At 41.4% G+C, this 18,268-nt stretch overlaps 1 protein-coding gene across 4 annotated transcripts in view; it reads left to right on the forward strand.

The window, feature by feature from the left end:
* mast2 (microtubule associated serine/threonine kinase 2) overlaps positions 1–18,268 on the forward strand; it is a 172,267-nt gene that overhangs the window by 79,554 nt on the left and 74,445 nt on the right. The window lies entirely within an intron of this gene.

The following is an 18,268-nucleotide window of genomic DNA, read 5'->3' on the forward strand; positions in this document are numbered from 1 at the left end:
TAGAAAAAAAAGTCACCTGAGCCCTGTACGGAAAAATAAACAGATTGTCTGAATTCAGTTTTGTCATGTTTTTTTATCAACCTGCATGTATTCAGTGTTTAGCAATTCTCTTTTAGAGTGGAATAAATTTAAGATACTATTGACATGTTTGATCTGGTTTCAGGGAACAGCAGATAAATACAGTAATGCCACTGTACTTCATAGGGAAAAAATGAGACAATGTGGTAGCCAATGCCATGTTGTGCCAAAGGGACTTTCTGTATGTACTGTATGAGTTGAATAATGAACGACTGGAAAGGGGGAAGTCATAGAAAGAAACTAGCAGGGAGCTTCGAGGCTCAATGCTGAGTGAGAGGAATTGCAATGAGAGTAGTAGAGTAGTTTATTGCCATGTGTGCCTGTACATTGGAATTCTAACTCGCGCTGATCTCTCGGGACATACACAGTACAAAAGACAGCACCATGCAATGTAGACGACAAGATCAATAAATATGTTGTGGAAAAAGAAATAAATATGTAGTAGTGAGACCACAAGAAAAACAAAAATGGTAGACTATGAAAAGTGTGTCGTGCAGATGTGTATTCAGGCACCAAAGTTAGCTGTTGAGGATGCGCACTGCAGTAGGGTAGAATCTGTTGAGTCCAGTGGTCCTTGCCTTAACAGTGCGGTACCGCTTGCCAGTGGGTAGAGGGGAGAACAGCTTGTGGCCGAAATGGTTGGGATCCTGAATGCTGGATTGGGCTTTATTACGACAGCGAATGGTGTGGATCTCACCGATTGATGGCAAATCACAACCTATAATCATCTGTGCCTTTGTAAAAATGACTTTCACCACCCCTTCCTGCAATCACAGTAACACCAGGCCTCCTCATTTTCCATTTCTGTTTGTTGCTGTAGAATGTCTGATAGTAGTGACCTTTTATAGCAGTAGTTTAATCTGATGATCCTGAAAAAAGGCATGCCTGCCTGTGGAATGAGACACAGCTGTAGAGAAGCTCAGCAGTGTCTTAGTTTTTGATAAAAAAAAAGAAAAACTAACTATGCTTGTGTAGTACATTTGCAGATCTAACATGATTTTACCTACACTGTGCACTTCTTTTGTTTTGGTGGGTTTGTCTAACCTACCCCTTCTCTCTGTGTTTAATCATAGTTTCCTTGATGTTTCACTTTGACTCATTACAACCTTGCATTGTCCAAGCTGTTCCACAGAGCTGTCTCTGGAGAGTTCTTGAGGTTTGGGTCTTGTTTCAGTCTGTTGTTCAGTAATGAAGATAAAAGAAACATTTGACAGTAGTCTGGACCTTATTTGCAAGCAATCCTTACATAGCAGGGGTACCAGGATACAACATTCCTGGATGTTTTTATCCACAGGGATGTGGGAATGTAGAACTAGCTACCCAGCCGTGTTGTTGTAGCCAATACCATGGTTTCTTTCAAGAAACAGCTCGAGATTCTTGGATCAATCAACTACCAAACAGATTAGATGGACCATGTGGCTTCCTCTCATTTCTAACCTTCTTACCTTCTTATTTATTCTATTTTTCTTTAAATATAGCATGCAATTACTTCTAAACCAGTACAGGATGTTTTTCATTACGAACTCCTTGGAGTTATCCTTGGAGCACTTTTAAAGAAGATACTGATCTTTTGTTACTGAGCCAAAAAAATAAGACAGTTCTGGCTCTGAGTGCCGCCACCTGTTGTGTGCAGTGTTATCTGGGGCTGGGGCTCTGGGAAGGGGAGGCAGGAGCCCCTCTCCTGTCAAGATGCTGCTCACACACGGGTTCTGTACCCTTCCTCTTTCAGCTCGCTCCGAGACCAACCCCCACCCCACCCCATCCCCTTCCTCTCCCCTGTCCGCTCCATCGCACCCACCTCTCAACTGCCTGGCTCCAGCCTCCCATGCTGAGCCTGTTCCTGCCTCCCTGCCAGCTCTCTGGATAAGTGAATTAGCAGTGGGAGATGAGATCAGCCCCGTCTCCTTGGTGAGCAGATGGAGCACCACGTGAACATGAGCTCATCCCCAAGCCGCAGACCGGTGGAGGAGAGGGGAGGAGACGGGCTGGAGGTTTTCAGAGGGGCTGAAACTAGGTTGGGGAAAACTTTCTCGAGTATCTAGGCTCCCACAGATCTATAAAAATATCTTGGAAATTGGTCGACTTGTCTAAATGCTTTTAGCTGTTGTAGATTTCAAGATTCCTAGATCCAGAAAGAAACTGCTAACAGCGTAGCGAACACGTCTTTATGAAAGTTGAAGGATCTGCTTGTAGAAAGTTTCCTCATTCGGAATCTGACTTCCGTCAGGCCTCAGGTACTGCAGACTTGTGTTTGTTAGGGTCTGAAGAAATAGGTACATCACAAGAATGTGAATCTTTATAAAACCCGCTGCTCCTCTGGCAACAGAATTGACCCCTTCAGCTCCCAGCAGATCTGCTGTTACAGGCTGTCTGTCTGTAGCTGGCAGCACAGGGGCAGGGCTGGTAGGGAGAGCTGTGCTGTGTCGAGCAGGATGGCTCTGGTGAACACGACTGGACTGGGGCCACAGTTGTTGGCTGCTGCTGTGGAGTGTGCGGACATCTGCTCTGTATTGCAAAAACCTCTTAACACAAAATGGAGAAAAATTTGCACAATAATTTATCTTGTAATCACTTTACCTTAAGTTCTTGTCTGATTTCTGATTTTTGCATCCAGGCAGCTACATTTTAGACACTTGGATATTTCCAAAAAACACACAAACAGTGCCAATCATATTTGTACTCCTTTATTGAGTAGCTTGATTGAATGTGAGATAAAGAGATTCCTCATTTTGTTACACCTGCAGTGAGGGACTCTAAAATGTCTATACCAACACCCAAAAGATTTTCTGTCAGTAGTGGTGTATTGTTCTCTTTTGCTTTAATACCTTATAGAGTCATCTTTTTTTAATCGTGACGACAAAATATTCAGGCAAAGAACAGGTTCTTAAAGTGCTTCTCAGATTTCCCGAGTGGAAGTGTGATGGGGGAGGGGGAGTGTTTAAGTGTAACACAATGTCCCTTCTATGGTCACTCCAGTGTGATTTGACAGTAATAGTCCACACTTCCTGACAGTATGAGATGCCTTACCAAAGCCTGTTAAAGACTGTCAAAGATATAATGGTGACACTTACGATCATGCTTTATAATCCATATATTATGATATCTCTCCCCAGTTCCGTGTATAGTTATTCCTCACAACATATAATGAGTTTTCTTGCAGAGGCGTAAGATAATTCACAGGTATTCAGACTCCAGCAGGGTGTGTGTGTGGCGAGGGGGAGGCACTGTGTCTTGTGTTGTTGCTTTTTTTCCTTATTTGTGTTCCCCCTCCTCTCCCTCTTTCACTTTGATACCCAAAGGCATGAAAACCTATTTACAAGTGGGAGGCAGCAAGAGCTGATTAAGGCTGTGATAGACAGGAGTATGGCTGCTGTAATTGAGTGAGCACAGGACGGTGCTGGAAGTGAGAAGTGCGAGAATTGAAGTTGTTCTTGTGTGTCAGACTCTGCTGCTGACAAGCGACACCCACCCTGCTGGGGGAGGCTGGGAAGAAGGATATGGGGGGGGGTTGCAACAGAGAAGTGGGCTTTTGTCGATTTTGTCTCCCATTACATCAAGTCTGACTTCAGTAACCATCTGAAAAGCAAACAGTAAGCTTTTACACACTGTTCCTGGCCAGGCTTCTCCTGTCTGCAGTTTCTGTGAATGTTAAATATTTTAGAATTGACATGTCCCAATGGTTTGTCTAAAGCAGGCTAATTTTTCACCTATTTTGTATGTGCTGGTGCTCCTTCACAATGTTTCCAAACTCCTCTGAAGGCAGTGTAATAATCTATTTTGTGGTTTTGTTTTTATGGACCTAGGTATGGGGTAGTCCTCTAGGCTAAGCCCAGTTCTTCCCCACCAGCACAAGTTCAGCCGGGGCTTGGCTCACTATGAGCCTGGCTGATCTCATCATTCCAGCTGTGCAGCATCTGTCTTGGTAGTTCAAGCTGGTCAGCAGATGAGCACCAGTGCAGAGTGCAGTACATATATACTGTAAACAGCCAGCACATCCCTACCCGTTTGCGTAGAGCTGTTCCAGTCTGTATCAAACCTGTCTTTCACCACTGTGAAGATGGGTCGTGCAGTTCTTTAAATGTGTAAAGCTGTCTTCAGAAGCAGATTTTTTCACGTTCGCTTTGGTGTGCTGGTTTTAAGCTCCGTAACATTCCAGTACTGCACATCATATGTTAGGGGACTGAGCCTTTTCATCAGTAGCCCCTTATCTTGGAATAAACTCTCCCTGACTGTAAAACACACTCTCTACTGATGTTTTTAAAGCTTGCAGCAAACTGTGCTTGTTGTAGATGGCCTTCAATTCTCAATTTCTTTTAATTTCACATTTTTACGATATTTGTATTATTCTTTGTTCTTGTTTTTCTATGTTTAATTTATGTAAAGTGCCTTGAGAATGCTCTGGACTGAAAGGCACTACATAAGATTAAAAATTGATTGATTGGATTGATTAATTGGTGTGCTATCTGCTGTCAAAGTCCTCAGGTCACCTATTTGTAATTCAGAATGACAGCCTATTTTCTCTTCTCTCTCTCTTTCTCTTGTAGCTGCTCAGTTCAGTACATTTCTAAGCTCCTGGTGTTAAATGCAAATGTATTCCGAAGCTAGATTAAAAAACTACTGCTGTATTTTGTGATGCGTCTTAAGAAGATTCTGCCTGTAGTTAATCAGAATGAGCTTTTTTGTTTTGCATCTAATGAAAGTTCAAGGAAAGTTGGTGGTGAAAGTTCAATCAATCAATCAAGGTTTATTTATCAAATGCACAACAATACAGCATACAGTGGTGGTTGTCAGCAATGAAATGCTTTTTCTGCAAGCTCGCAAGGAGAGATAGGACAGAAGTTGATAGAATGAAGGTTACAGAGTAAAATACAATAAATTATACAATTTACATGATTTATGCAATGAATAACAAGGAGATATCGTAGGGATAGGAGGTGTCAGGGAAAGAAAAAAAACACAAGTGCACCTTATCAGTTTCAAGTGGACTGACTATTTATCAGCATTTGTTTGGGTAATTGCTGATGACTGCCGGGGTTTGCTGTTTAGCAGTCTTATTGCCTGAGGGAAAAAGCTGTTTTGAAATCTGTTGGTCTTTGTCTGTATGCTTCGGTATCGTTTTCCAGACGGTAGTAGAGAAAACAGATTATGGTTGGGGTGACTGGGATCCTTGAAAATAGACCTGGCCTTCTTGAGGCCTCTAACAGAGTAGATATCCTCTGTGTTCGGCAGCACGCAGCCCGTGCTGTGCTGTGCTGAATTCAGCACCCTCTGCAGTGCTTTGCGCTCCAGGACGGAGCAGCTCCCATACCAGGCAGTGATGCAGCCAGTCAGGATACTCTCAGTAGCGCACCTGTAGTTAGCCACAATATGTGACGCCATGCCGACCTTCTTTAGTCTGTGATGAAAGGATAGGCGCTGCTGTGCTGTCTTGGCTGCGCCGCTGGTGTGGTGGGACCAGGTTAGGTCTTCTGTAATGTTAACACCTACAGTAGGAGTTTAAAACTGCTCTCTGATGTTTTCTGTAGTCCACGATCAACTCCTTGGTTTTACTGGTGTTCAGAGAGAGGTTGTTGTCCTGGAACCATGCAGCCAGGGTTTCAACCTCCTCCCTGTACTCAGTCTTGTCGAGATTCGGGATCAGTATGCAGTCTCGTCGCTGTTCATGATCAGTTGAGTGAGTGTGTTTGATTTGTCCTTATATCAGTGGGATAAAGAGACAGTCTGTCTCCTGAAGTTCATGCCTGGGTGCAGCCACACCACAGGTGTTCACTTTAAGGCAGTAAACTTGTTCAAACATGAAAAAGGGGTAACGACAATATTAAACATATTTAAACATGCCTATTCTGTTGTATTTGGACTAATGTTTTTAACTACATTAGTACGGATTCAGAGGGGTTTATAACCCTTTTAAATGTCCGTCATAGTACTTCAACTCTGTCAAAATTCAACAGGAAGGATTTCCTTTCCTTTTATCAGTGCTTTCAAAATCATTCCCGTGCTGTAGGAAAGCAGGTTCTTTTCAGTTTCCCATTGCTCCTGCAAATGTTTACACCCTTGTCCTTAATTTAGTAGTTTCTTGGGGTGAAGAGCATGTCCTATTAAAGATTCTGTTTAAAAACATCCAGTATTTTGGGGGAAAAAAATCTAGCCAATTCCTGAAAGCTAGCTCCATTGTCTGGATGTAGCAATGCCATTGAAGCATGCTGATTTAATTTAAATGTGCAAATTTTAATTAAGATTATTTTTTATGGAGGGTGGGTTTAAACAGTAAACTAAAGGTAATTCTGGTGTGAATAAATAGACTGATCACTGCACATTTATTAGTAGCATCTCCACACGGAAGAGACATAATGCAGCATTAATGCAAGCGCTCCCCTCTTATCTTAATCGTACAATAGCTCAGTAATTAGCACTGCATTTTAAGTGCCAGGGTGCATAAATAACACGCTCTGAAAATTGGAGAGCTTTACTGCACTACACAGCTAACATTTCTGTCATCTGTGGATGAAATTGTAATTTAGTGACTAGGCATGGTTAAACTGAAAAAAGATAGCTGGGTGTAAAGTATGAAAATGGGAAAACCAAACTGTCTACTTATTCAAGCTGCCTTATGGATGCAGCTAAGGTTTTCAATTCTGGCTGATGGAGGATCCTATGTTGCTACACTAAGGAACTCTCTAAGGGGATCTGTTCACCATGTGAAATGGCTAACGCTTCTTTGAGATCTGCATGCTATGCTGTTGATTTTGGGGTAGCAACATGAAAATAAATCCCACCAGTCTCTGCCACCTTCTTCGTTTCTCTTTCTCTCTGCCTCCCTTTTCAGCTTTTTTCTCAACAGCCCTCTCTCTACCCCTCCTCCTCGCTCTGTCCCTCTCTCACTGGGCTGCAGTTCCAGTTTGTAACCCTCATCAGCACAAACCCAGCAAATTGGTCCCAGAAGGATTTGCAGTCGAGTGGCCTGCATTTCCAGGCCGGTGTGTTAGAGTAATACAGGCCATCACAGTGTATGGGAGTCATACATCTGCCATTATCATTTTCCTACCTTGTTGTTTTGTTCCTTCTTCTACAGATGAAATTGTATCCTCTATGTGTCTGTTGTTGATGTTTTAGTTTTAATAACCTAGATTGCTTCTGGTGTCGGGAGGCATCAGTGAGAGCTTTGATCTAAAGGAGTTCAGCCTAAGTTCACACACACTATGAAGGAATGCGTCTGTATATTAAATGTGTTTTTTGTTCAGTTTATTATTCAGCTTCCTCTAGCTGTAGTTGTGCTGGAAATTAACGAAATTTTTAGCCTTTAGCTTTTTTTTTCAGCATGGTGATATTTTTTTAATAAAGAAACTTGGTTTTCTACAGAGGCACAAGTTTGCCATATGATAGATGACCCTCTTCAGCTCAGCCCCCAGTGCTCAGTCTTCTTGTTTTGTGATGCAGTGTGCCTCGGTGGTATTTAATTGAAAGGTGTCACCTAGGCCACTGCTGTAATACATGCCTAGCCACACGAGGCTTGTTGATCCTGAGTTTGCCATGAATAAAATGTATTATGCTGTGCTGAGCAAGCAGGTGACTGGGAGCTGGTGTTGTGCAGAGTCTGGCACCAGGCTTTCAGTGGTGGTAGACTGAAAGCCTTTCCAATATAGCCACAAGGAGGCAAAGCCCAAATATGATTAAAAATAATTATTTAGTTTGCTTACTAGTCACTGGTACTGTAACAGTTCAGGCTGGTGAGTGCAGATTCTTGTTTCTCTTGTGCTGTACTGCATTTTGTATTCAAGCTCATTTTGCTTAGGGGTCATTAAGAGCCACATCTGCCTGTGTTGATCGTCCCAGGGCTCTGCAAGAGTGAATTGCTGAAGCCAGCAAAGATCAGCCCTCTCCTGTGATGGACAGCCCACGGTTGGCTTTATCAGAGTTACACCTGGCCAACAGATTAAATATTCATTACTAATGATGAAGGTCATGTGTGAAAGAACACTCAGCTTGTGCTTTGAGCTTCACATTGAGGCACCTTTCCAGGTTTCTCTGCCCAACCTGCTTGCAGAGAGTAAGAAGTAAGCTGAAGTAAGTTAGAAAGAAAGGTGAGATGCTATGAGAAATCATTTGAAATGAACATTTCATCAGGTGGAACTTCAGTGCACAAAAATGGTTAGTCCACGTCACCTTATTTTTATCTAGGCTGAAAGTATTGGGTATTGGGTTCAAATTTGGAGCTGAGCAATGCTGTTGTACTCTTGCAATGCTCTTAAGCAAAGCACTTAACTGAGATTGCTCCAGTCAAATTCTCAGCTGTATAAATGTGGAGATATATAAGCTGCATTGAGTAAAAGCATCAGCCAAGAAACGTAGTAATAATAATAATAATATTAATATTAATACCTTTCCATCAAGGATGCTACAATTCGGTGTAGTGACAGATAACCCAGGAGAGCATATCTGCACCACTAAACTGCACAGGGGTCAAGCTGAGGGTGGTTACGCGTTACTGGCAGGTCGAAGTCATTCCCCCAGCTGTGAGCCAGCAGAGTGGAGCTCAGCACAGAGCCAAACTGGTCTGAGCCCTCAGTTCTCCTCCTGTAGGCTGGGCCTTTCTTCTGCTACATCTCTTCTGTTTGCATTTACCAGAGAATATTACAAATAAACACAAATTAGGATTAAGAGTAGTCAGAATGACTGTCAACAGTGTCTTGTTTTCAAGGTTTTTAGGCTCATTCATCCCATTTTGTGTCATACCTTTTTTAAAAGAATTTAAATTGGTTTACACTGAATTTTAGGATGTTACCTGTTGTGAAGGCAGACTTATTATACCATGTTGTTTCTTTCAGACTGGAATTTGTCTTATCAGGGTCGACTTACCTAGTTGTTGTTTTTTTAACCTCACTTTCTGATAAGAGTCTAAATTGATTATTCTTGGCATGTTTCTTCAAAAGGCTCTTCCAGGAAGCCTCACTTGGGCATTTGGATGAGTTATAAACCTGTTTCTTAGGAGAATCATTCGTCTTTATCCGACAAATTGGATAAGAGAAGTGAGTTCTAAAATAGTTTCGGCAGCACCTCAAAGGCCCGAGAGCGTGGATTTACATCATACCGTGTGGGAGTATGCTTGATGAAGGCTTTTTCTCATGTAAAGGTAGGCAGTCAAAGACTTTACCCTGGAAGTCTTTTGAAAACATAAAGATACTGCTGTACTCCCATTAGTGAAGTCTAAAAAAATCTATTCCTGAGACACGGGATTCTCACTCCATTTACTCTTCAGTCCAGATCTTTGGTTTTGTGGCTTCCATTCATGTAGGCTGTTTACTGTATTCCAGTAATTAATATCTTATTTCTTCTATTTTAAGTAACTGGCCTATTAATTCTAACCTTAATTGGGTCTTCTATGCATTGCCATGATCAGAAATGATGAAATGCTGGCAATATTCACTTTGTGTCTCCTAGGTTTTCTTGTAATGTATTTGATTGCATTCATGTGTCAATGAGAGAAATATTTATATATAAATATAAAGAAAAGGGATGGGCTCCTAAGACGAGGTCTTTGCTTTGCAGGTTAAATCTAGCACAGTGGTGAGGAGGCAGATGAGAGATTTAGAGACCTGGCCAGGAGCCATTTCAGGCAGCTTTTGCCTTGTGTATCCCACTGGCAGCAAACTGAAAATTAACTGGGGGTTGACCTAGCTGTGCAGACAAAATCATTTCTCTAATACCCAACAAAATCCGTTTCCTTATTAGAAAAGACAAGTAAGTTGTTCATGAATGTGGACAGATGATGTAAAAACACGCAGACCAGGCTCTGTGCAAGGGGAAAATCTGACATACTGTATTAAGAAAATTGTCTTAAGTTCTTGAGGCATTGTTCTGACATTTGATTGAATGTTTTTGCACTTTATTTCTGCATGCTTTAGTGATCTTTTGGTGGTGTTGGTTGCTTATCAGTGTTCGTGCCTTTTTTCTCTCCTCTGGGTGCTACATAATTGGAAATGTACCACCTCATTATTCTTAAGTTTAAATGAGTGGGATCTTGTGTCCATTAAGATAAGCCCATGCAAGCTGTCCTACATTAACAACACTAAGCACTTTCATGTTAGTATTAACCATTTTGTCTTCAAATTACTTGACCACTCTGTTTCTCTGCTGAGTTTCAAAATTAAAACTCAGTTGCGTTTTAATTTAAGATGCGTAAGTGAAAAGCTGTTCTGATGACAAATCAATTTCCAGCTCACTAAACAGTTCAATACACAATTAAACTGTTGTTTAATTACACAGTGTACTGTAAGCACATTTCTCTTGTTTAATGTAAATAAGGGCCACAGCATTACAGCTTGACAAAATACGTCTTGTGAATGAACTCTAATGACAAAATTCACATATGGCTGACTGCTGGCAGATTTCACTCTTACAGTAGGTTACTTGGTGCAGGATTTTGTATTATGAGTGACATAATGAATACTATAAATAGAATAGTAGCTTCAATTAAAAAACCACTTATCCTTGGTAGCATCAATAGGTTGAATTTATAATCAAGTCATTGTGAGTAAAAAAGTTTAATCATCTCTGGCAACAAGTAATGTCTTTAATCTTGTACAATAGCTGGATATTTCTTGCACAGTGAATGAGAATTGAGAAAACATTTAATACTGAAGGCGCAGAAAAGATAAGGTTTTTCATTCGGTGTGATTGCTTTGTTATTTGTTCTAAAAAAACAGGAAAAGGCATAATTTTCCATTGTAGAGGAGGATATGGAGTGTTAACTGTGAATTGGTGCTGTTTGTGTATGAGGTGTGCGAATGTTTGTCCATGTGCAAATTAAATGATGTTGATTGAAGCAATCCTTGCTGTCATTAGAAAAATCTGCTTATTTACCACAGTTCGTCCCCTGATAGATGGGATTCGGTGTTCGTAGTTTAGCTAAACTGCCAGTTATAATAAACTCCGTGATGAAACCATTTTCCATGTGTCCATCCCCGTTTGTTTTCTGTTAGTATAGTGGAGGTCTGCTGCTGTCACTGGGTTTTTCAGTCGCCCGTAATTCCCAGTAGAGATGAGATGTCATGCAGCCCAGGTTTGGGTGCCAGGGCAGTGTTAAGGCTGTATGACCTTAATTTTCCCATTGGCCCTTACCAATCATGACCTCTAATAATCCCCCTCTTTGAATTGGCTTCATTACTCTGTTCTCCTCCCCACTGATAGCTGATGTGTGGTGAGCGTTCTGGCGCACTATGGCTGCCGTCGCATCATCCAGGTGGGGCTGCACATTGGTGGTGGTGGAGGGGAGTCCCCATTACCTGTAAAGCGCTTTGAGTGGAGTGTCCAGAAAAGCGTATATAAGTGTAAGCAATTATTATAATAATAATAATAATTATTATTATTATTATGACTGAAGGTTGTGAGCCCTCTGTTTTAGTCTGGCTGCGTGTCTGCTTCCCTAGCCCAGGGCTAATCTGGTAGCTGTTATCCACGTTTCATTGTGAAGTGAGCCCTCCACTTCGATCACGATTCTTCATTCAAGCTGATGCAGATGTTTTTTTGTTAAGATTGGGCAGTTATTTTTTCTTCTTAATATTCTTCAAGTTTGGAATTGCCTTATCTTAATCATCTTGGCTTACCGCCATAACCCCTGTGTCCTGTGACTCATCCAGTGTTGAGAGCTGCACACTACCCAGCAGCGGAGTGAGCATGTGCTGGAATGGTGACATCTTTCTCACATCCATCGCTGATGTCGTTCCAGGCTTCCCTGGCAGTCAAGCTGAGGATACCCCGACTGAGTGAAGCTTATCTGTACTTTGGCTAGTTACGCTCTGCTCAGCCTCTTGAGGGGCACCAGCCTGAGCTGGCAAATGACACAATCCAGGCAGTAGCTGGGGACATACACAGTAGCCCAGGCCTCACCCATACCCCTGGCCAGTGCCTTTTCTGCTTGCTGTTCTATTGCTTTGTTCACCTTGGCAGGCAGTGAGAAAGGGGTCATATCAGTGTAGCACGAAGTTGGAGCTTGCGTTAGTCAGGACTCCATGTTTCCAATCCATGCTGTCGCGCCCTCAGCCTTAACACGATGGAGACTGATGCTCTTGAGAAGCTGGAGAAGTGACATTGCTCAGTTTACAGAGGCCCTTCAATCCATCTCTCCTGTTCAGAGCCAGCTGATCGAAGGCTGAGAGTATTGGCTTCAACAACATGGCCAAATAGCTCGTTTCAGATACCCTTTGTGTAATGAGCTCCTGTCCTCAGTTTTAAATGTACGTAGCCAGTGTTACACCAGGAAAGAGCTCACTCAGTTCCCCTTTCTCTGAAAGGTTTTGATTTGTAACATATATCTACTGCAGTGCAAACCAGCAGTACATTATATCGCTATTACTGTGAAGTGGCCTGATATAAAGTTACTGTTTTGTGTAAACCACTGTGGCAATACCACTTCCTTGCAGATGCTGCTTATAGGCTTCTTACTGAATTGTGATGTTAGTACCACACTGTGTTGCTTGTGGTGTCCAACCTAGGAAGAAGTGATGTTTCAGAATTGACTTGTGTGCCCTTGCACAGCATTGTCAGCAGGATGCTGTGAAAATTCAGACTAGATATTCCTGTTTGCTTCATATTTTAAGGGCTCTACTGTTGCTTATAGTGTAAATCATGGTATATTTGATAAGGAAATGTTCAGATGCATTCCCAAACTCTGCTTTTAACACTGATTTTTGGGGTGCAGTATGATTAGGAAAAACAGTGGCATCTGGCTACATCCACAGTTCTACTGTGTGGAGAAGCTTGACAGTAGGGACTGCATCTCCTCTTATTACAGTAGGTTCATTCTCTCACTCCAGACAGATTCATATTTTCCATTTAGCCCTACCTGTTTGCCTGATGATCCTGGTTCAAATAACTCCTGACTCAATTTAATGGGGACTGGTGCAGGATTTTTTTTTCTTTGTTCATCTCTCTAATTAAATTTCCCTGCACTTTGGCTGCCTGTCAGGCTGGATAGACTTAAAAATTATTGATGTTTTCCATCGAGGAAATTGCTTTTGTGCTGGTCCTGTCCAAAGTGTCACTCGGGCTAATTTCATTCCTTTCGGTTTCAAATTAATTTATGGAGGTTTTGCAAGATTCTGCAGCCCGTTATTCCTCCCCAGAGGTTGACCACGTGTGCTTGCAAACGTCAAAACTGAGTCTAACCTGGAAGGATGGGGGTCTGTTTGAAACTCCAGGCCTCTTCTGTAATGCAGTCAGCTGACCACAGGAACATTTTTTTGGGTTTCTGGTGCTGTGCTGGCGGGCTGGTTTATCTCATTCCTGCGACAGGGAGGTTGGACCAGTGGTTGAGGAGCTCACAGCAGTCCTTATTATGACTCATGGGAAGCACAGATTGACTTACAGTTTCTATGATGCAGCAGGGCCGTAATGCATAATGTTTAAAACATGTCCTCCAAAAAAGATCCCCAGTCTCAGTTTTCCCGAAAAAATTAATTAATTATCCAACCTGAAATACAACATAGGGAAATAAAAGATACCAAAATGTGATGTATTTAAAACTCATGGATGCTCAATTAAAAGCTGCCAGCAGCTATATCACTCTAACTCACTACTGGCAACCCACTGAAGCTCAGCAGGAGTGAGCCTGGTCAGTACCTGGATGTGAGACCTCCTGGGAAAGCTAAGGTTGCTGCTGGAAAAGGTGTCAGTGGGACCAGTAGGAGGCACTCACCCTGTGGTCTGTGTGGGTCCTAATGCCCCAGTGTACTGATGGGGACACTATACCATCAGAAGCCACCATCCTTCAGTTGAGACATAAAACTGAGGTCCTGACTATCCGTGCTCATTAAAAATCCCAGGGCATTTCACCAAAAAAGTAGGGGTGTTACTCTGGTGTCCTGGCCAAATTTCCACCAGCCTTTACCTGTGTAACTGATGTGTGGTGAGAGGACTGTGGCACTTCTAGGTGGAGCTACGCATTGGTGGTAATGGAGAGGAGTCAATGGATGATGATAATAATAATATAGAAAATCATTATAACAGAGAACTCATTTAGCATATTCAAGGCATGTTTTGGATTGTGGTCAGCTCTTTTTTCTTAACAATTGCCCTTCCTTTTCTGAATGCTTACTTGGCTGTGTGCTTTGTGGCTATAGTCCGTGTGCTATCAGCACCACAGTCTGTCCTGAATTCAGTCTTTTTTTCACAGTGAGGATAAGTTTATCACATTTTGGAGTTTTGGAAATATAATAACCTTACTTGAGTCTCATCTCCGGAACGAATTATTACCGACAGGCATATCCGTGTTAAATATGTTCCCTTCTAATTAAAAAAGTACTTTTGCAAATTGGGCACTTCATTTTTTGCACATTGTTATAGTTAACTATTCGTTTGCACTTGAAGACAAGTTACATACCACTTAAAATAGAGTTGGAATCACGGCCATTAATACAAGCCCCAGCCTAGAGTGTTTTTTTTTAGATATTCTGTTTAAAATGGATGGTGCAGTTAAATGCTCCACAAATGGACGATGAGAAATGACTCAAAGTGTGTCTTGAAGAATCGGACATCATATCAAACTGCCTATTAAAATCTGTAACCGGAGAAAACTCATTTTTCATAAGGCATCTCAGGAGGCTGTCAAGTGGATAGCCAAACTAGGCATGTCATTAGAAGCCTTTCCTGTTATATGATAGAAAGAAGAACAGATATCTAGAGGTTTAATGCAGATGTTTTAAAGTATTTGAAAGGCTTTGCAGTATAACAGACAGAACTACATCATTCACTTAGATTCTTCCCTTGTTATATGAGGTGTTTTGTTCCTGGCAGTGGCTGGTTTTTCCTTTTCAAGATCTGATTTGGGCGAAGAAGAGTAAAACATAAAGCTAACATCCCCTTATCATACAGTATGTTAATGTATGTACTCTTTCTGAGTTCCTCTATTCTCAAGAATTACCCTGCCACATTGACTAGAAATAGTGTTTTCTCTTCAGGTTATAGTTATCCTTAGTCTTCCTCAATAGGAAGACTTTGTTGAGTTGTATCTTCATTGTCTTTGACAAACAGGTTTTTTTGTATTTTAAACCCAAGCTTCTTGAAGAGCAGGGAAGTGATGACAGAACTCTGAACTCTCCTTTTCGTTCCCCGCTGTGGAGTCACTAAGTTCTTCAGGCTACGATGCTTATGAGCAAGTGGTTCACAAGGGAGTGATTACCCAACAGATAGAAGCCATTTGATGTGGTTTCAGATCCCTGTTGTGTTTCCAGAATGTGATGTGCAGGCATACTGGTGACCCTACTCCTCCTATCCTGCTCTTGCACAGCTCTCTAGGTTATCATGTGAGACGGAGACCCGCTTAATCTTTAACAGTGAAATCTGGGATCAATAAAATCCTTGACTGTATTGATCTTGTTGGAAGCTTGGTTGCTATAATAAAATGGAATACCTGTTCCCAGACTTTATTTTTTCATCAATAACATGATCTCACTTGAGATAGTGAGAGTAAAGCTCTGAATACATGGTCATCTAGGTGTCCAAGTATGTGTGATCTAGCAATGAAGGAGTCATGATAGAAACAGTTAGACACGCTGCCCTTAGTCTCACTCAAAGTATTAAGACAATAAAATCTAGCTGCGTGTGAGAGATGTGAGAGATCAGAAGTCCTGCTCTAACAAATGAGAACCCATTCCTGGAGCAGAATATTGTGTTTTATCCCCAACACTAAAACAGAGCACCTAAAAATCCGCCAGTATTGTTTAAATAGTATGAAGTATACTAGCAGAAAATCTGTGCTGCACAGTGGGTACTTCTGCTAGATTCTTTAAGAAGCCTGTTGGTCTTCATAAAGGATGTTTGACTTCTTTTACTCATTAGCTTCCTCAGCTGGACTCACATGGTCAGTGAAAAGCAGTCCTGTTCTAAAAAATTAGACTAAAAAGAGAGGAGAAAACTGGACCACAGTTTTCTCCTTGCTGACATTTTCTCCCTTGATTTGTGTCTGACTGCTTATTAAAACCACATGAGAGCAGGCAGCAGTCTTTCCATTGTGAAACAGCCTGGCTTGTTTCTGTCATATTAATGACCAGAGTGACGTACTGTTACAGGAGCGATAAAGTTCACGGAGGCTGTGGTTGATGAGGATTCCCCTCGGTCTATTGGAGCTGGTAGACAATGATGTGGGACAAAGACAGCCTCTCGCATTGGCTTTTGAACCTGTTTGATATTCTTTTGTCTTTCTCTCAAACTCCCTTACAGAGGCCAGCAGCAGTCTTACCTTTGTTAACACAGTGCTTTAGCAGTTTCAAAGACCAAAATGCGCACTCTCCATATTTTTTACGATGAAAGCTGTTGCTGTAGACCTGCTATGTTGGGGTCAGGCGAGCAACATATAGTTTTCCTATGATGTGTTCAGAATGCTCAGTCCTACAGTTTTTATATAACATAAAAATAAAGGGAATGTTCTGGTCTGTTTCTCTTTGATATTGAAGTAGACGGAGAATAGCTTGTTATATCCCAGATTGAATTTGATGACTATGGAGGAAAACAGACCACATAATTCTCTCCAAGATCCGGCAGTTTCCAGACTACAGATGTGCAGTATGCAGGCTCTTTGTTCATTCAGCTGTGCTGTGTTCATGGCATTGGCCCAGATCCAAATGTAATAAAAAGCTGCTCCCTCCCAGCTCTTGAGTCCTGGGTTTATTTCCAGCCTTGTGTGTGGAGTTTGCACACTCTCTCTGTGTTCTTGTGGGTTGTTGCATCTAGGAAAGGTTCCGGCTTACTGCGAGTCTGAATGGGAATAAGCAGTTTACTGTGGCTGGGTGAAATCCGGTAATTTAATCTGTGACCACATGTCAGCCATCACTTGAGTGAAACAACCCCCTAGTCGGCCAGAGACAAAAGCCAATTAAGGATTATTAGTAAATATTAGCGAAGACCATATGGCTGTGCTGGGAGGTAACAATAGTGTGTGCAGCACAAACTTGTGTGATGCAGATTAAGTGCCAGCAATTATATGAATTCTTTTTTTTGTATTTGATATTGACTATACCACTGAAATTATGACTCATTGTTAAGGAATTGTAAAGAATGTTACGTTTTATAAATTGAAACTCTAAATCCAAAGGTCATAGTGGTCTGCGTTTCAGTTACAGAGCTGATCCCTTTACTGTAATTGGTCCTGTGCTGCTATCTGGTGGCACAATGATAAAACCACATCTCTGTCTTGACCTGATCTGAAATAAATCGTGAACATAAAAATTACAGTGAAGACCAGGCCCCCTTGCTCAAAAAGAGGATGAAAGAGGTCTTTTTTCCCCATATGATTTCTGTTAACAAATTTATTTATAGAATGACATTGCAATACTGTATGATCTGTTGGCTCTTGAATTTCACTATACAGTATCTTGACACTACACAGGTGTAGATAAACATTTCCTGTTTTCTGTCCTAAATGAACACCCTTTTAATTTTTACCCTGTGTCCTTGTTACATTACAGTGCCTGAAATAGCCTCCTGAAGCAAACCGCTCAATACCACTTACAATTTTATACACTTGAATCCTCAGTCTCCTTTGTCCTAGACTGAAGAGATTTAGCTCCTTTATCAATTCTCCCATCAGAATGTTCCCTGGAACCAGAATTCATTCTTGTTGCTCTTCTTTATAATGACATTCTTTTTGTGCTACGGTGACTCAAATGGTCAGTCACTTTTTTTCTTAGTATATTGTGAATCTGTAGTATGACTTCCCTTCATTTAAGTTCTAGACATTTTTGCTCTGTATCCAAGCCTTATGGTTTCTTTTTACCCCCACAGGTCTCTTAAAGGGGACATAAAAGACAGAATCTGTTTCATACATTATTCTTGTAACCCAAAATCACTCGTGTTACAGTTGGTTTATTGTAGGTTCTTACTATAAAGAAGTGTTATTGCACAGGATTCGGAACCCAGATGAGAAAATAACCATTGTTTGTTGTGCCGAAACTAGTCTGCAACTCCTGCACTTTACCTTGATAAGAGCTGCCCTGCCACCTAGTGCCTCTTTGTGTCATTGCAGCATTTTTCCCAAGACGACTGGCTAAAGTCATGAATGATCCTTTTCTTATTCTTTTGAAATGACTGAGAAAAAAAGTTTTTTATATGGAAGTAATATATACTAACATATTATGATCATGTGCTCTCAAATCCATACTGCTGTTTAACTTTTAAGAGTAAAATGCATTTTGCTGCC

This window comes from Atractosteus spatula, chromosome 11 (assembly GCF_055471065.1).
Source record: "Atractosteus spatula isolate fAtrSpa1 chromosome 11, fAtrSpa1.hap1, whole genome shotgun sequence".
Classification (NCBI taxonomy): domain Eukaryota; kingdom Metazoa; phylum Chordata; class Actinopteri; order Semionotiformes; family Lepisosteidae; genus Atractosteus; species Atractosteus spatula.